The sequence below is a fragment of the Onthophagus taurus genome, chromosome 7 (assembly GCF_036711975.1).
Source record: "Onthophagus taurus isolate NC chromosome 7, IU_Otau_3.0, whole genome shotgun sequence".
In the NCBI taxonomy this organism is placed as follows: Eukaryota; Metazoa; Arthropoda; class Insecta; order Coleoptera; family Scarabaeidae; genus Onthophagus; species Onthophagus taurus.
In genome coordinates this window covers 5,524,192-5,543,845 of record NC_091972.1, presented here as the reverse complement: position 1 = coordinate 5,543,845, position 19,654 = coordinate 5,524,192, and the positions used below count along the sequence as shown (strand labels likewise).

At 33.8% G+C, this 19,654-nt stretch overlaps 1 protein-coding gene across 8 annotated transcripts in view; it reads left to right on the top strand.

Annotated features, from left to right (window-relative positions):
- The window catches only part of LOC111429151 (no long nerve cord), a 128,959-nt gene that overhangs the window by 26,753 nt on the left and 82,552 nt on the right, over window positions 1-19,654 (top strand). For 7 of the 8 annotated variants that reach the window (XM_023064985.2, XM_071197305.1, XM_023064987.2 and 4 more), the window contains exon 2: window positions 10,844-10,886. The exons of the other annotated variant lie outside the window; for it this stretch is intronic. The gene's annotated coding sequence lies outside the window, so the exon portion shown is untranslated. The remainder of the gene's footprint in view (window positions 1-10,843; window positions 10,887-19,654) is intronic. 8 annotated transcript variants of the gene reach the window in all.

Here is a 19,654-nt window from a genome sequence, read left to right as displayed (position 1 = left end):
GTATTATAGGGATCAGAATTATACATTACCTATTCAAAAATTCAATGATACTTATAGTTGTAAATGTAGTCGACAATATTTGTCGATTCCGGGCATAAAGTCCTGAATAATCCAGAGACTAGACCGCAACAATTACCGCATCGTATCCGCAATTTACCGCTCTACAAGTGGCGCCGGTTGGGCCCGAATTGTCGTCGCGACGTCCTAATAAGTCGGGAATAACGACCGGTGCGACGGAGATAGGTAGAGAAACCGAATTCCTGGTACACAACAAATCGCGAAATCCCTACACGATCTCTGATGAATTCCTGCGGTAGAAGGCGTAACACATCGAATGGACTCGGTTAATGTATGTATGTTGTGCACTAACAACTATGCAATGATAAACTGAGTGTCATTTATGACATGAAATATATGAACGAATGGTGAAATTCTCTCAAGTATACCGGTACATTTAACGGCGTTTGACCTAAGTAATGCAATGGTAATAATCACATGTTTGAAAGTAGGCAATTTTTGTATATAGAAATTATTCGAATTTAAAATTATACGTTAATATAATAAATTAAATTCGAATATATAAAGATTTAAATATTTAAACTTATCAAAGCAGAATTCACACAACAATTACTATTTTGTATGTAGAACATACAGGGTTGATGTATAATTAATTTCAACGCGGAATATTTAAGCTTTAATTTGGTGTAAAATTCGTTTCCTCATTTCTGTAAATGAAAAGGTTCATGAATTATTAAATTTTAATCGTCATTTTGATGTTTCATACTTTAAAGATGAAATATACAACATTAATTTAGTATAAAAATTCTTATTCTTGAATCAACTAAGAATTGTGAATGGAACTTTGTTTGCATTGATCTCTATTTCTATACGTTATATCTATAGGTATAACGTATATACTCTATAGAGTAATAATGAAGAAGAAGAATATTGTAGAGGACAAAATTTTCACAACTTTCTTAGAAATAATTTTGGCTATCTGCTATATTTACTAGAACACTATGTGCTATATCAAATAGCTATCCAGCAAGAAAGGTTTTCCTTAGTTTCGCCGATATCTTCTTTAATTTTGAAGATGGAGGAAAACTTAATATACCTTTTTACATTAAAATGTGTTTACTTCAACTTCCGCTTGTCAACGCTTAGGAACAGAAAAATTGGGGATATATTGAAAACATAAAATTTTGCTTGCCTGGATTTTTATTTCGTGGTAATAACCAACCCGTAGGTGTTGAGATTCTCTCCTCTAGTTCTTTAGTCTTCTAGTTTTCTATGAGCTGCCACTTTCATTCTCTACATCCAGGATTTACTGTAAATTGCTCAGATCTCTCTCACGTTATCGTTCCACTTGGCTCGCGATCTTCCTTTCTTGTTTTTACCCTCCTTTGGCTTGCCAAATCATATATTTACTAGAATACTATGTGCTATATTAAATAACTATACAGCAAGGCAGATTTTCCTTAGTTTTGCCGATATCTTCTTTATTTTTGAAGATGGAGTAAAATTTCATACACCAAATGAAAACTTGAATCCTTTTAAATATTTCGCCTTCCAACAATTTTTTTGCATTAAAATGTGTTTTCATCAACTTCTGCTTTTCAACGCTTAGGAAGAGAAAAATTGGGGATATATTGAAAATATCAAATTTTTGCAACAAATTTTGCTTGCATAGATCTTTATTTCGTGGTAATAACCAACCCATAATTGTCATAATCATTCCCGTTTATACCCGTAGGTGTTAAGGTTCTCTTCTCTGGTTCTTTAGTCTTCTAGTTTTCTATGAGCTGCCACCTTCATTCTCTACATCCAGGATTTACTGTAAGTTGCTCAGATCTCTCTCACGCTATCGTTCCACTTTGCTCGCGATCTTCCTTTCTTGTTTTTATCCTCCTTTGGCTAGCCAAATCCTATGTTTACTAGAATACTATGTGCTATATTAAATAACTATACAGCAAGGCAGATTTTCCTTAGTTTTGCCGATATCTTCTTTATTTTTGAAGATAGAGTAAAATTTCATACACCAAATGAAAACTTGAATCCTTTTAAATCTTTCGCCTTCCAACAATTTTTTTGCATTAAAATGTGTTTTCATCAACTTCTGCTTTTCAACGCTTAGGAAGAGAAAAATTGGGGATATATTGAAAATATCAAATTTTTGCATCAAAATTTGCTTGCATGGATCTTTATTTCGTGGTAATAACCAACCCATGATTGTCATAATCATTCCCCTTTATACCCGTAGGTGTTAAGGTTCTCTCCTCTGGGACTTTAGTCTTCTAGTTTTATATGAGCTGCCACCTTCATTGCCTGCATCCAAGATTTACTGTCAGTTGCTCAAATCTCTCTCGCGCTATCGTTCCACTTGGCTCGCGATCTTCCTTTCTTGTTTTTACCCTCCTTTGGCTTGCCAAATCATATATTTACTAGAATACTATGTGCTATATTAAATAACTATACAGCAAGGCAGATTTTCCTTAGTTTAGCCGATATCTTCTTTATTTTTGAAGATGGAGTAAAATTTCATACACCAACTGAAAACTTGAATTCTTTTAAATATTTCGCCTTCCAACAATTTTTTTGCATTAAAATGTGTTTTCATCAACTTCTGCTTTTCAACGCTTAGGAAGAGAAAAATTGGGGATATATTGAAAATATCAAATTTTTGCAACAAATTTTGCTTGCATGGATCTTTATTTCGTGGTAATAACCAACCCATGATTGTCATAATCATTCCCCTTTATACCCGTAGGTGTTAAGGTTCTCTCCTCTGGGTCTTTAGTCTTCTAGTTTTTGATGAGCTGCCACCTTCATTGCCTGCATCCAAGATTTACTGTCAGTTGCTCAAATCTCTCTCACGTTATCGTTCCACTAGGCTTGCGGTCTTCCTTTCTTGTTTTTATCCTCCTTTGGCTAGCCAAATCCTATGTTTACTAGAATACTATGTGCTATATTAAATAACTATACAGCAAGGCAGATTTTCCGTAGTTTTGCCGATATCTTCTTTATTTTTGAAGATGGAGTAAAATTTCATACACCAAATGAAAGCTTGAATCCTTTTAAATCTTTCGCCTTCCAACAATTTTTTTGCATTTGAATGTGTTTTCTTCAAATTTAGCTGTTCAACGCTTAGGAACAGGAAAATTGGGGATATATTGAAAATATCAAATTTTTGCAACAAATTTTGCTTGCATGGATCTTTATTTCGTGGTAATAACCAACCCATAATTGTCATAATCATTCCCCTTTATACCCGTAGGTGTTAAGGTTCTCTCCTCTGGGTCTTTAGTCTTCTAGCTTTTTTTGAGCTGCCACCTTTATTGCCTGCATCCAGGATTTACTGTCAGTTGCTCAGATCTCTCTCACACTATCGTTCCACTTGGCTCGCCATCTTCCTTTCTTGTTTTTACCCTCCTTTGGCTTGCCAAATCCTATATTTACTAGAACACTATGTGCTATATCAAATAGCTATACAGCAAGAAAGATTTTCCTTAGTTTTGCAGATATCTTCTTTAATTTTGAATACAGTAAAACTAAATACACCAAATGAAAGCTTGAATCTTTTCTTATCTTTCACTTTTCAACTTTTTTTTTGCATTAAAAAGTGTTTCCTTCAACTTCCGCTTTTCAATGGTTTAGGAACAGAAAAATTGGGGATATATTGAAAATAACAAATTTTTGCAACAAATTTTGCTTGCATGGATCTTTATTTTGTGGTAATAACCAATCCATGATTGTGATAATTATACCTTTATACCCGTAGGTGTTGAGGTTCTGCCCTCTAGTTTTTAGTCCTCTAGTTCTCCATTAGCTGTCAACTTCATTGCCTGTGTCCAGGATTTGCTGTCAGTTGCTGAGATCTTTCTAAGGCTATTGTTTCACTTGGCAACCCAACCCAACAATCCTTTGGCTTGCCAAATGCTATACTTACTACAACACTTACATATCAATTAGCTATACAGCAAGAAAGATTTTCCTTAGTTTTGTAGATATCTTCTTTAATTTTGAAGACGCAGTAAAACTAAATACACCAAATGAAAGCTTGAATCTTTTCCTATCTTTCGCCTTTCAACAATTTTTTTGCATTAAAAAGTGTTTCTTTCAACATGAGTTTTAGCTGTTGAGGTTCTCCCCTCCAGTTCTTTAGTGCTCTAGTTTTCCACTAGCTATCAACTTCATTGCCTGCGTCCAGGATTTACTGTCAGTTGTTAAGATCTCTCTCACGCTATCGTTCCACTTGGCTCGCGGTCTTTCTTTCTTGTTTCTACTCTACCGGTGCTTGTCCAATCCTTTTCACCTGTCTATTGTTCTCCAAATATCCATACCATCTTAGCTTAATATCCCCAAAGGTTCTTGCCACCCAAACGATGCTCCCCAAATATTTCATTTCCATCGCCTGTATTCGACTCTTCTGCTATTTTTCCATAACCAAGTTTTCGCAGCCATAAATCAATCTGTTGTCTTGTGTATGTTCTACAACTGAGTTCTTCATCTAGGGTTCATTTCATATGATCAGGTCAACATTTTCAACTTTTTGTTGGCAAAGAACTCCATTATGGCAACGATATTTGTCATCAGTTCTCATCATTGATATTTTCTTTTAGAAAACAAAAAAAATACCGAAATAATAATTCTAATTCAACAACACAATAAAATACAACATAGTTGGAACCAAAATCATTTACGATATTTTCATTTGACACAATTCTTTTGACACTCCACTTACACCAAACAATATAAGGATAATTGAATGATTTAGTGATAATACCATTATGAGTGCAGGATTCTTTGTAAGTCATATATGACCGCATATAAAGCAATTTGTTTCCGGGTGCGTCGTTCTGCCGTTTTTCAAACGTCAAAGGATCGGAATTCCAAAAGGGTAATCCAGATACAAATTGCCGTTTCGGCGGCGCAATATCTCGCGAACCGTGACGACACAGCGCAGCTCTATCCGCACTGTTGCCAACCCAACCGCAATATCGCATGACAGCGTTGGCACCTGAGAGCGGGTAAATCTCGAGGTCTTGGAACACTTGGCCTTCAAGAACGAGTTCCATCATCGTAACACTTTACTGTCTGACGTCCGGATCCGTATCTGACAAGACCAACTTGCTTTTATACGAAAACGCGGAAAGAATTTACTATGCATAGAAAAATATGGTAAGGTTAAAATACGATTAAAGTAGATAATGCTTTCAAATTTGATTCAATAAAACCACCCAAGTTAATGTCGCCCGTTTTATGCGGCTTAATTGAATGAATTGAAGGCGTGAACTAGTTCTCGTTTGACGAGCATCAATCTATGTCCGTATCTATTAAAATTCCAAGTTTATTGGTTACGTCGAAATCTATACACCGCACGAGAATCGGAGACGATTTGTTCTAGTCCAGGTAGGACTCGAAAAAAGATCGTAGATAAGGCCCCACGAGCGCGTTTGATTAGGGGCGAGTACTTCATAAATTATACTTCTAAACAAGGCGGTCGTAAAGCGGTAGATCCAATTGAGAAGATAAATCGAGTTTTGGGAGGTTATTGAGCCGGTACGTGGAAACTTTTTGAAAAGTTGACCGCCGCTCTCCCGGGAATAATTAAGATAGTTCGGATAAAAATCGTTATCCAGTTGGGGTTCAACCCCCGGAAGGACAACGGTCCTAGAAACGACGGGGAGGTGTCAATTTCACGACCAATTAACTGAGTCTCACCTCGACAGCAACGTCTAATAAAAAATTAATTGCACTCGAAGTCCTCACCAAAAAGAAAGATGACGTTTATTATCTCATTTTCTTCGTGGAAAAGGTTATAATTAGAATAATAATTTAGAACGTTTCATCTGTTATGAAACGATTTCTCTTCAATCCTATTTCGGTGCTGGTATTTGCTGAACAATTACTTAAACAAATCTTATGCGCCATCAAACAAAAATTTGCACTCAACTTTCGAAAGATGGATCCTATTTACGTTTTCACATTGACTCATAATAATACACGATAAATAAAACGACTAAGACATCTCGTCGATTAGCAGATATTCAGCTTATCCTCCATCGTCGTGAGTAGGTTTACGATCTTATAAACGACGTATACGAAGAGGTGCGAAGGTATTCAATTTTCTCCTCTTAAATAATTTGATGGTACGGGCGTGTGAGAAACCCTAAACGATTTAGGGATACATGATTAAACGTTTATTATCTACACCGTGGGATATCAATTATTTATCCTGCATACTTAGTAGATTTTCCTATATTATAAGATGCATAATACATGAATCAATTGAAGACGGAATTAATCATTTCTATGGTGAGTAAACCATCAACTCTGAAGAGAAATCTTGTTTATCGCGTCTATCAACGATTAATTTGCGACCACTTCATTAGAAGCGAAAGAGCAAAAAACAATATAGTTATCGTATACGGAATCGAATGATCAAATGGCATTGATAAGAAAAACACTTGGCTTGATGAGTTACCATGGACCTGTTGCCATTACTATAGATGGGATCGTTGAGTTCTTTTCTGAGGTCCGCTGACACGAAAACGCCGCTGCAATTATCGACATTATGTCGTCACGCCTATCAATTAGGATACGGTCTGCAGGATACCCCTAATTATCCGTTCGGACAATCTGCTTAATTAATCTAATGCGGAATGCGGTGTTTACCGAGTAGCGTCGTCGTTGTGGTCGTCGACATTAAATTAGCGTCGCTTTCACGGAGAATTGCAAGCGGTAAACGATATTTCGGATTAAAAGAAAATCTAAATGGAAGATGGTACGTCTTAGAAACGCGATATTAAAGCGTGTATGTAGTCGGCCTAATGGGACACACCGTGACCATAAAACACCCGTTAGCCGATGGTCGAGGAAGATAATATGTGTGCGCCCACTGACTTACCGTCTGGGGTGCTTAATCTCAACCGACGATAAAATATCAATTGAAATCTCGCGCTGCTGGCGGAAAAAGCGGCGCAGACGCCACCACCGCGGCTCGTAATTCAACGGATTCTTTGTGGGCGTCGACGTTAATCTGGAAAATATTACCCTTTTACCGCAACGAGTCTGAAAGGAACCGCGGAAAGTGTGTAAAATTTATGGACAACTCGAAAATTGATTTTGTTCTTGCGACTGCGGTCTATTAAAATTTAACACCTTTCTAACCTTTGTGATATTAAAGAAATTTTTTTTAAATATTTGCCTCTAACATAATATATAATTTTTGAAAATCATATTATAAAATTCATAATTATAATGGGTGGCACAGTTTTAGGTTGCAATGAATCATCCTCACTTCCCTCATCAGAGAATACAACATCTATATGAAACCATCATTCTGCGAGATGATATGATAGCTGAAACTACTCTACTAGTTTTCTGGTCGATTTGTAGGTTACAAAAGATCCAGTTCGTAATATATGCTCACTTTCATATGAAATCCACCACCCACTAAAATTCAAACTACAATTTTGAAACTTCGGTAAAATAATGCTTTATTATCAACTAAGAAACAATGAAAGTTTTCGCCGAAAAAACTCAACTGTTATGTTTCCTGTACCATTGTTATCTCCAACTTTCAATAAGTTGGCAATAATTTCTGCCCACAAAATGTCAGTTTATTAAATTTGATTGTCAAACTGTCAAGTAGATACCTTGTAATGTCCCCATATCAATGACTTTCATAGGGGCCGAATTATCGGTATGAAAAAGGAGAGATTGGGAGAAGCCTGAATCGGGACCACACTACAGTTGCTCGGATATGGTCTTTATGGTGCCAAGAAGGTATTCAGAGGCGCCGTTCTGCTGGATGACTCGCCCGAAGAAGCAACGCACGTGAAGACCGACTCGTTGGGCAGATGGCTACTAGGCATCGATTTCAAACAAGGTCGGCTTCGTTCATACCGTCCTTACCTTCGGCTTCCATTAACACCTCCCCATAAAGTAGCCAGACTTGCATGGTGTCAAGAACGGCAAGGGTGGGTTCATCAATGGAATGACATCGTCTTCAGTGATGAATCAAGGTTTTGTTGCGGCGACATCGAGGAGAAAGATGGAATTTGGAGTTCGTTCAAAGACAACACACAGCCTTAACACCTGGGGTTATGGTTTGGGGGGCGATATGTGCTGGACGAAAGTCACTCCGTACGTTCATTCCAGACACATTAAACGCACGTCGTTACATCGACAAAGTTCTAGAACCGATGTTAGTACCTTTCATGCAGACGTTGCAGAATGCCACTTGTCAACAGGATAATGCAAGACCCCATACTGCTGTGGTTACAAGAAGGTTCCCGGAGCAGGTTGGATTGCAGATTTTGCCCTGGCCTGCCTTGTCGCCGATTGAAGATGTCTGGGATATGATAGGTTTGCGACTAAGGCAAGTACTCAGGCCTCCTGAAAATCTGGATGAACTTCCACACCATCTAGAAGTTGCATAGAACGAGATACCCCAGGAGGACATCGACCACTTAATAGAGAGCATGGGTAGAAGAGTTAATGCATGTATAGCTGCACGTGGGGATTAGTGATGTAACGTTTAGTTACTTTTTAGTATTTGTAACTATCAGTTACTTTCACAAAAAGTATTCGTTACTTTGTACTCGTTACAAGTAATCGTTTGCGCTTGAGGTTCCAGTATTAGTTTGCGCTCGAGGTTCGATTACTCGTTTGCGATAGAGTACTCGTTTTAGTTGGACTACATACTTATATGAATTTATTTTGAAATACTGTACCTTATTTTTGAAAACAAATACTGTACGTATATTATATTGTGTTTGTTACGCTATTATGCACTGTGCACTAATATCAAAAAATAGAGTGTAGATTATGGGATTTACTTTCTCACCGCATATTGAATATAACGAAGAATTTTTCTTAATTATTAATAACTTACGTTTCACTTATTATATAACAAAAATATTTGAAAGTAGTAACACATTAACAATGGAAAACAAAACTTCTTCTATAAAACAAGCAATAATAAAATAAAATAAAAATATTAAAACAACAATAAAAGATATTACAGCTTATTATTGCAATGTAAAAATAAATTTTGTTGCGCATTTCGACTTTTAAGTCGATTTCGCCTATCCAACAATACTTGGCCTTTGGAAAAAGTAACTGTTAGATCCAAAGTAACTGGTACCGATGTGATACGGTAACAGTTACTTCGGATCTCGCGGAGTAACGAGTACTCGTGTAACGAATTGTTACTTTTTTTACATCACTAGTGGGAATGCAACCCACTACTAGTACTTTTGTTTGAAAAATGTTAATTTTTGTTTTGTTGTTTTTTCAACTAAACTTTCATCGTTTCTTAGTTGATCATATACCATTATTTTACCGAAGTTTCAAAATTGTAGTATAATTTTTAATGGGTGGTGTATTGCATGTGAAAGTGAGTGTAGATTTTTGATAATGCGAGAAAATGAAGTTGGTCATGCATAACGTTACGCCCTCTATAACAAGTCATTATTACAGGTGATTTGTAAAACTTGGGCTGCAGATACCATCGAGATGAATGTCGTTGTCTACGTTAAATCTTTATAGTTATTAAGTATTTGATTAGATTTTTTGTAGCTAAGTTCAAACTAATTGTGTTGAATTCCTTCCGGCTTAAGAGACGTACAGCTAAACCAAAACGTTTCTAGGTCTAATGTTAGTTCTAATGACAGTGCAAGTGTATAACTAGAACTAACACTATACCTAAAACTAGTATCATTCGGGTTTAGCCGTCTTTAGAGACGTGCGGCTAAACCCGAAACTTTCTAGTTCTAGTGTTAGTTCTAGTTTTAATTGTTATTCAGCGCTAGATTGTCAGCGCCATACGTCTCTTAAGATGGCTAAACACGAATATTTCTGGTTCTAGGTTAGTTCCACTTTTAGTTCCATAAATGTATACAATAATCAAGCTCTGAATAACATCGTATAGACAACTCGGGGGATACCCAGAGTTTATCTATGAACATGAAATAGAACTTGAGGAATAACCCGAGTTGGATTCTATCTATGAGCGCTAACATTTATATATAAATATACTATTATATTAAATAGATAATATGACTTCTAAATATTTTGTCCGTTATATCTAAAGTTCTAACGAGATCCGTTACATCGAGGTTTTATTATAATTAAAAATGTTTGAAGATAAATTTTACTTACTATCAACTAGTTTTTAGTATTCTGTAAATCCGTAGGTTCTTAGTAAGATTACCTCAAACTCCGTTTTCATCTTACCTAAACCTAATGCAATTTTATCCCTTTCGATTTTTCCTAATTGCTACCTTATCTCAATTTCTATCCAGGAATCCACCGTAAAATGGAAACAATGAATCCCCCGGTTGCATTCAGAACCGTAGTCTTTTCTAATGCGAGGAAATCGTATAAATCCGATTCGGTTCTTCGGAATTGATACGGCCTCCGTGGATTGTTTGTGTGCCGTAGGAGCCGATCTTATCTTAATTGGACTCACGGGATGTTCAATTTCCTTCCATTCTTTTCGGTTACTTTTCTCACCGCACTACATAAGTACATATCGTTTTTTTTTCTTCTCTTTATCACAAATTACAGTTGTACTTACTATTATTGTTGTATAAATTTATTCGGATCTCGTAAAACGAAACATCGCACTCTCCCATTTGAAATTCCTTTTCAGCTCTTTTCTTATATCGAAATCGACACAGCCACTTTACGGATATCGAAGATTGGTTTTAGTTTTTGTCACTCGGATTGCGGTCGACGACAAAGGTGCCTAAAATTTTACGATTATGGCGCAATCGCGGGCGCCAGTCTAGAGTCACTTTCGTAATTATCTAATTTCTTTTCCCATTTATTTCAGATATGGTACGATCGGTTGGGATTCTCGGAAACCACTGGAATTGGTGAGTAGGAAGCCGGGTTTCCTTTATGACGATACACAAACGTTAATGAAGTTTTAAAGTATCTTTAGTCGGATATAGTGTTATTATCGTGTTCTATCTTTTTAATTTCATTTAAAACTTTTAATAGCAGGTTTATGTTTCGGACGTAAACAGAATTATATTTCCGGCTGCATAATTTATTTATATATCAGCTAGTCGAGTTTATTATTCAAACGAACGCCCTGTTTAGTTTAATTACATATTATTATTATTTACCCCGTTAACCAACTTTAACCGCATAATAGGAACCAATGGTATACGTTAATTTACGGGTGGTAATTAGTTTTTCAATTTGTGTAATCATCATTGTCAAAATTACGCTTGTTATTTTAGATTAGTTATTGAGCTGTAATTATAATTGCTGAAAATTATAGCTTTATTTGTTTAATTATGAAACTTTTACAACAAAGTTTTGAGTCTTTAGTTTTTTTTTCGTTTACGCTGGGACATACACCCATCGTGTATTTGAACATGTACGAAGTTGTTGGAAACGCGTCCTATCTCAGTTTCCGCACAAACATCTCTCGTTATTTAAATCGCATCCGATCTCGACCATAAGGAGCTCATTTGAATACAGTGCACCGGCGTCACTGTGCAGGAACTAAGGCGGAGGCAACTCGGTTTATGGTGGCGGCAAGCTTCGAAAGCTTCGCGTTTTGGGAACGACGTCACCTGTACAATCAATTCTATTTACCTGTATGTTTATTTGAGCCGAGATTTCCGAATATGTTAACGTAGAACGAACAACTTTTCCATACAATCGGTTTGTTCAACATCATTTCGCGGGCTTATGTTGTTCCGGGAGACGAACATTTCTTGTTGGCGTGTTTGCTAATTAGGCGACGAAACGGCGAGGCGCCCTAATTGGCTGTTATCCTTTTATTAAAGGTATTTACTTTTGAATGCCACGCACCCTCCGGTTCTACCAGCGCAAATAGATTATTTAGTTTCGGACTTTGAGGACGGAAGAGCACCAAACATGAGATATAATTAGTGTAATTGTGCCACGTCGGTGAGCTTTTAGACAAAGGCTGGTGGTCACTCTTTGATAGTGCACCAACAGCGAGCGGAGGCAACTGGTGCCGACCTCTAACCGCAATCGACGGCGGAACGACCCCGTACAGGGGGAGAAAGATTGGACAAGCTTTCCGTGTTGGACGTAAAACCTGGAGTGGTCTTTTATGTGCGGCTACCTTCAAAGCGCCGAGATAAAATACAGGATACAACGTTGCTTTTTTACTAAAAATCTCGTGAGGTGGAAATTATTCTTTACGATAAAGTCCCATAAATATGATAATTATCTCTGAATTAACATTTAGTGTTTTTGTGATTGATTGAATACTACCAGTTTTACGAATTTCCCGAAATTCGGATTTTGGAACTTTTAATATGCACCCAGAATAACAAGTGTTTGAGTGTGTGAGACGCAGTCGTATTTAACCCATATGCGTATTTACAGAGTGCGTCATTGAGCCAACCAGCAGGTGAGGTTACACGAGAACGATCCGAACGTGCTAATTTTGAAATTCCAGTTCGCGGAAATATCGGGCGGGATTACCGTGCATTCCAATTTTGAGGCCAGTCACATATTTCGCCCCAATTTTCCGCATACTTTTCAATTGGCCTCCCAATAAAATAGTTACAGGGCCGGCTGATTGATTTGGGATTAATTTCGAACTCCCACCGGCTCGACGCAGTTTACTAAAACACGAGTTTATTATTCGGACTTGTACATATATGTGATATACTTATTACAGCCGTTTGTCATCCAATTAATCCTGTCGAAAAATACGGTAGCGGAGTAATTGGCTATTTTAAAATTTGATTCATCCGTATGCGGAAAACGGACGTGCATCAAAATAAAATTATAATCGAAGCTCGGACAGGGAGAATTATAACAAAGCAATTCGCGAATATGAATCGAACAAATACCTTTCGACCGTAGTACGAGTAGCGGAACACAAACATCGTAATGAATGCGGGTTTGTATCCGCGTTGACAATATTGCTGGATAAAGCCGGGTATAGGATTTTCTCCTATCATGTGATACAATATGTCCTCACTTGTGCCTCCGCACTTCCGTTTCAATTATGTGCAGGTATATGTACCTACTGTTGTCGTCAGTGTTATTAACGAACTTCGTGTTCTTTATACACCGCATTGTTACGCCTTCAAAATTAAAGTTTATATTTAATTTAAATAAATTGCTAACAAAGTGGTGGAGGAGCCGGGGATGAAAAATTAATAGATTTTTATAAAGAACCTCAAAAAATATGAAACCTTCTCAGTACAAAATTCAATTTAAGCGAAGTTTACCTATATAAGTCTTTGTTGAAGAACTAGGATCAGTTCGAAAATTGTTGAGAGACTTCTTGGTTTCCTTCTTCGCAATCATTAAAAACCTTTCAAGAGGAGAAATGGAAGAGGAAACTTTTCCTTGCGCAGAACTAAAGCGGATTGCCTACTATCGGTAATAATCGTAAAGATTTTACCTCTCAAGCTGCAGTTAATGATATATTCAGAAGCAAATTTTATGACGACTAATTTCGCCTATTTGCCAGTGATACCTTTCCCCTACGATACAAAGAGACAGCGACTTAGCTCATAAGAGAAGACTCCTACTCATGTACTAAATTGTCCTTTTGAACCATCGATGATTTAATAATGTTATTTCCATCTATAACTGTGACTTTATTTATAGGAATTAAGGGATGATTTATAAATCAAATTGAAGCTTAAAACCTACAATTTAAGAATATGAGAAATTATTAATATATTGGATATAGAATGTGTCGAGATAATCCATTATATTTAAAAATCTGACATAACCTGTTTTTGTTAAAATTGAAGAAATTTCAAAAAAGTCCCTCGAGATTATTTATAAGAATTAAGAGATGATTTATAGATCAAATTGAAGCTTAAAATCTATAATTTAAGAATATGATAAAATATTAATACGTTGGATATAAAATGTTTTGAGATATTCAATTATATTTAAAAATCTGACAACCTGTTTTTGTTAAAATTGAAGAAACTTCAAAAAAGTCCCCCGAGATTATTTATAGGAATTAAGGGATAATTTATAGATCAAATTGAAGCTTAAAATCTATAATTTAAGAATATGATATATTATTAATATATTGGATATAAAATGTTTTGAGATATTCCAGAATATTTAAAAATCTGACATAACCTGCTTTTGTTAAAATTGGCGAAACTTCAAAAAAGTCCCTTGAGATTATTTATAAGAATTAAGAGATGATTTATAGATCAAATTGAAGCTTAAAATCTATAATTTAAGAATATGATATATTATTAATATATTGGATATAAAATGTTTTGAGATATTCCAGAATATTTAAAAATATGACATAACCTGCTTTTGTTAAAATTGGCGAAACTTCAAAAAAGTCCCCTGAGATTATTTATAAGAATTAAGAGATGATTTATAGATCAAATTGAAGCTTAAAATCTATAATTTAAGAATATGATAAAATATTAATACGTTGGATATAAAATGTTTTGAAATATTCCATTATACTTAAAAACCTGACATAACCTGTGTTTGATAAAATTGGAGAAACTTCAAAAAAATCCCCCGAGATTATTTATAGGAATTAAGGGATAACTTATAGATCAAATTGAAGCTTAAAACCTACAATTTAAGAATATGATATATTATTAATATGTTGGGTATAGAATGTTTTGAGATATTCCATTATATTTAAAAATCTGACATAACCTGTTTGAGTTAAAATTGAAGAAATTTCAAAAAAGTCCCCCGAGATTATTTATAAGAATTAAGAGATGATTTATAGATCAAATTGAAGCTTAAAATCTATAATTTAAGAATATGATAAAATATTAATACGTTGGATATAAAATGTTTTGAGATATTCCATACTTAAAAACCTGACATAACCTGTGTTTGATAAAATTGGAGAAACTTCAAAAAAATCCCCCGAGATTATTTATAGGAATTAAGGGATAACTTATAGATCAAATTGAAGCTTAAAATCTATAATTTAAGAATATGATAAAATATTAATACGTTGGATATAAAATGTTTTGAGATATTCCATACTTAAAAACCTGACATAACCTGTGTTTGATAAAATTGGAGAAACTTCAAAAAAATCCCCCGAGATTATTTATAGGAATTAAGGGATAACTTATAGATCAAATTGAAGCTTAAAATCTATAATTTAAGAATATGATAAAATATTAATACGTTGGATATAAAATGTTTTGAGATATTCCATACTTAAAAACCTGACATAACCTGTGTTTGATAAAATTGGAGAAACTTCAAAAAAATCCCCCGAGATTATTTATAGGAATTAAGGGATAACTTATAGATCAAATTGAAGCTTAAAATCTATAATTTAAGAATATGATAAAATATTAATACGTTGGATATAAAATGTTTTGAGATATTCCATTATACTTAAAAACCTGACATAACCTGTGTTTGATAAAATTGGAGAAATTTCAAAAAAGTCCCCTGAGATTATTTATAAGAATTAAGAGATGATTTATAGATCAAATTGAAGCTTAAAATCTATAATTTAAGAATATGATAAAATATTTATACGTTGGATATAAAATGTTTTGAGATATTCCATACTTAAAAACGTGACATAACCTGTGTTTGATAAAATTGGAGAAACTTCAAAAAAATCCCCCGAGATTATTTATAGGAATTAAGGGATAACTTATAGATCAAATTGAAGCTTAAAATCTATAATTTAAGAATATGATAAAATATTAATACGTTGGATATAAAATGTTTTGAGATATTCCATTATACTTAAAAACCTGACATAACCTGTGTTTGATAAAATTGGAGAAACTTCAAAAAAGTTCCCCGAGATTATTTATAGGAATTAAGGGATAACTTATAGATCAAATTGAAGCTTAAAATCTATAATTTAAGAATATGATAAAATATTAATACGTTGGATATAAAATGTTTTGAGATATTCTATTATACTTAAAAACCTGACATAACTTGTGTTTGATAAAATTGGAGAAACTTCAAAAAAGTCTCCCAAGATTATTTATAGGACTTAAGGGATAATTTATAGATCAAATTGAAGCTTAAAATCTATAATTTAAGAATATGATAAAATATTAATACGTTGGATATAAAATGTTTTAAAATATTCCATTATACTTAAAAACCTGACATAACCTGTGTTTGATAAAATTGGAGAAACTTCAAAAAAGTTCCCCGAGATTATTTATAGGAATTAAGGGATAACTTATAGATCAAATTGAAGCTTAAAATCTATAATTTAAGAATATGATAAAATATTAATACGTGGGATATAAAATGTTTTGAGATATTCCATTATATTTAAAAATTTGATAACCTGTTTTTGTTAAAATTGGAGAAACTTAAAAAAAGTCGCCCGAAATTATTTATAGGAATTAAGGGATAATTTATAGATCAAATTGAAGCTTAAAATCTATAATTTAAGAATATGATATATTATTAATATATTGGATATAAAATGTTTTGAGATATTCCAGAATATTTCAAAATCTGACATAACCTGCTTTTGTTAAAATTGGTGAAACTTCAAAAAAGTCCCCTGAGATTATTTATAAGAATTAAGAGATGATTTATAGATCAAATTGAAGCTTAAAATCTATAATTTAAGAATATGATAAAATATTAATACGTTGGATATAAAATGTTTTGAGATATTCCATTATACTTAAAAACATGACATAACCTGTGTTTGATAAAATTGGAGAAACTTCAAAAAAGTCCCCCGAGATTATTTATAGGAATTAAGAGATAATTTATAGATCAAATTGAAGCTTAAAATCTATAATTTAAGAATATGATATATTATTAATAGATTGGATATAAATTGTTTTGAGATATTCCAGTATTTTAAAAATCTGACATAACCTGCTTTTGCTAAAATTGGAGAAACTTCAAAACAGTCTCCCAAGATTATTTATTAGAATTAAGAGATAATTTATAGATCAAATTGAAGCTTAAAATCTATAATTTAAGAACATGATAAAATATTAATACGTCGGATATAAAATGTTTTGAGATATTCAATTATATTTAAAAATATGACAACCTGTTTTTTTTAAAATTGAAGGAACTTAAAAAAAGTCGCCCGAAATTATTTATAGGAATTAAGGGATAATTTATAGATCAAATTTAAGCTTAAAATCTATAATTTAAGAATATGATATATTATTAATATATTGGATATAAAATGTTTTGAGATATTCCAGTATATTTAAAAATCTGACAATAACCTGCTTTTGTTAAAATTGGAGAAACTTCAAAAAAGTCCCCCGAGATTATTTATAAGAATTAAGAGATGATTTATAGATCAAATTGAAGCTTAAAATCTATAATTTAAGGATATGGTAAAATATTAATACGTTGGGTATAAAATGTTTTGAGATATTCCATTATACTTAAAAACCTGACATAACCTGTTTGATAAAATTTGAAAAACTTTAAAAAAGTCCCCCGAGATTATTTATAGGAATTAAGGGATAATTTATAGATCAAATTGAAGCTTAAAACCTACAATTTAAGAATATGATAAAATATTAATACGTTGGATATAAAATATGATAAAATAATTAAATAAAAATCTGACTTAATCTATTTTAAAGTTCAAATAATTCTCCCATCTTTATTAATTCCTATAGGTTCGTTCCAACCGCACAAATTTGACTCGTTGTGTACGCGTACAGGACTTTTTTCTGCGCATGTTCGTCTGTGGACACGTTCGTGTACGCGTACATTTCGTCAACGCTATTGGAACGGTTTGAAATTTCTATGTACGTTTTATATCCAACCCTGCCGATAGTTAGCGCTGCAACCACAATTTACCATTTCAAACGAAATCCATTTACTCATTTTTTTAACAATAATGAACTAAAGTAGCATTAATTAGAAATGTAAAAGAACGTAATAACCCTTACTAGAAAAATGAAATAAAAATATTCATCTTTTTACACTTTTTTGATTAATTTGTCTATGAAACTTATCATAAAACAAACATATGAAATAAAAGTTCTTCAAAATTTGTTAAACAAAACACCAGAAACATGTAAAAGAGTAGAGAATAATCCAAATCCAAATGTAGGCTAAATGTAGGCTAAATATCCATATGATATGTGTGCATTTTTCAAAAAACCCTAATTATCTCCCAAACTATTAATATTAGGTATGGGCCATATGGGATATAAAAGATGTAGAATGAACCACCGAAGACGACTAAAAAATAAAATATGGGGGGTGCCATTTAAAAAAATGAAGTTATGGTACTTCCAAATTTTGAAAAGCTAACGTGCCATAGTAAAGTGATCAAACGTTCTAGACCGCAGTTCTCGGCACCAAAACATACACCATCATGTTGCTTAAGCATGTTCTCAATCCTAAATTGATATCCCAAAAATTGAGTGTTTTCTGATTTTTTGAACAAATGTCTGCTGGAGCAGATTTTTCTAGAAAAATTCGAATAACTCGAGAACGACCGAATCAAATTGCAAAAAGTAAAGTTATTTATAAACCTTGAAAACAAACAAATCCAAATATGTAACAATATACAGGGTGTTCCATTTAAAAAAATAAAGTTGGTGGCGACTTCCGGTATAACCGGAAGTGCAAGAAATCTGAAAATATTTTAGACGAAGAGATCGTAATTGATAACACTTAAGTCTGAATTCTCAAATTTTTATTTTCGCCAGAACCCCAGAAACGTCTAATGACCGGTCTCGCTGAGACACCCTGTATGTATATGGAAAACTACTGGCACTATTTTTGTGAAAATTTGCATACGGGTTTACACGAAGTGCTCGTTTCAGCTAAAATACTTTCAGATTTCTGCAACTTGCGGTTATACCGGAAATGGACCCCAACTTCGTTATTTTAACAATTTTTATTGAATTTTCGAGGTCCCCGCCAAATTTTAATACAATTTGATAAAGTCATCCTATGTCTAGAGTGCACCATTTTTCAATTATTTCAGTCATTTCGAAAATTTGGGCAGATACAACCCCTCACAATAAAAATAATTTTTCGAAATTACACTCGAGTCCGGCCAAATATTCCCAAAGTTTGCACAGAGACGACCCATAGCTTACATAATACTTGAAAAGCAACCCCCAAATTAGAGTTGCCATTTAAAAAAATGAAGTTTTCGACTTTTCGAGATAGGGAAATTCGGGGGAAATTTCTGACCAATCTGTATAATTTTTTAAAAAACTTTTCAAGGGTTATGTAAACTATGGGTCCTCTCTGTGCAAACCCTGAGAATATTTGGCCGGACTCGAGTGTAATTTCGAAAAATTACTTTTATTGTGAAGGGTTGCATCTGTCATAATTTTCGAAAAAACTGAAATAATCCATACATGGTGCACTCTAGACATATGATGACTTATATCTAATTATATTAAAATTTAGTGGGGATCTCGAAAATTCAATAAAAATTGGTACATTCCATTTAAAATAACGATGTTGGGGTTCATTTCCGGTATAACCGGAAGTTGGAGAACATTGAAAATATTTTAGCTGAAACGAGCACCTCGGATAAACGCTATATGCAAATTTTCAGAGAAATAGTGCCAGTAGTTTGTCACATAGATATAGACTCAGCTCGTCGTGACAGACCAGCTTGATCGTAAAGATACCCATAAGAGATACAAACAGACCGGCTGCACAATTGGAAATGAGTTATGCT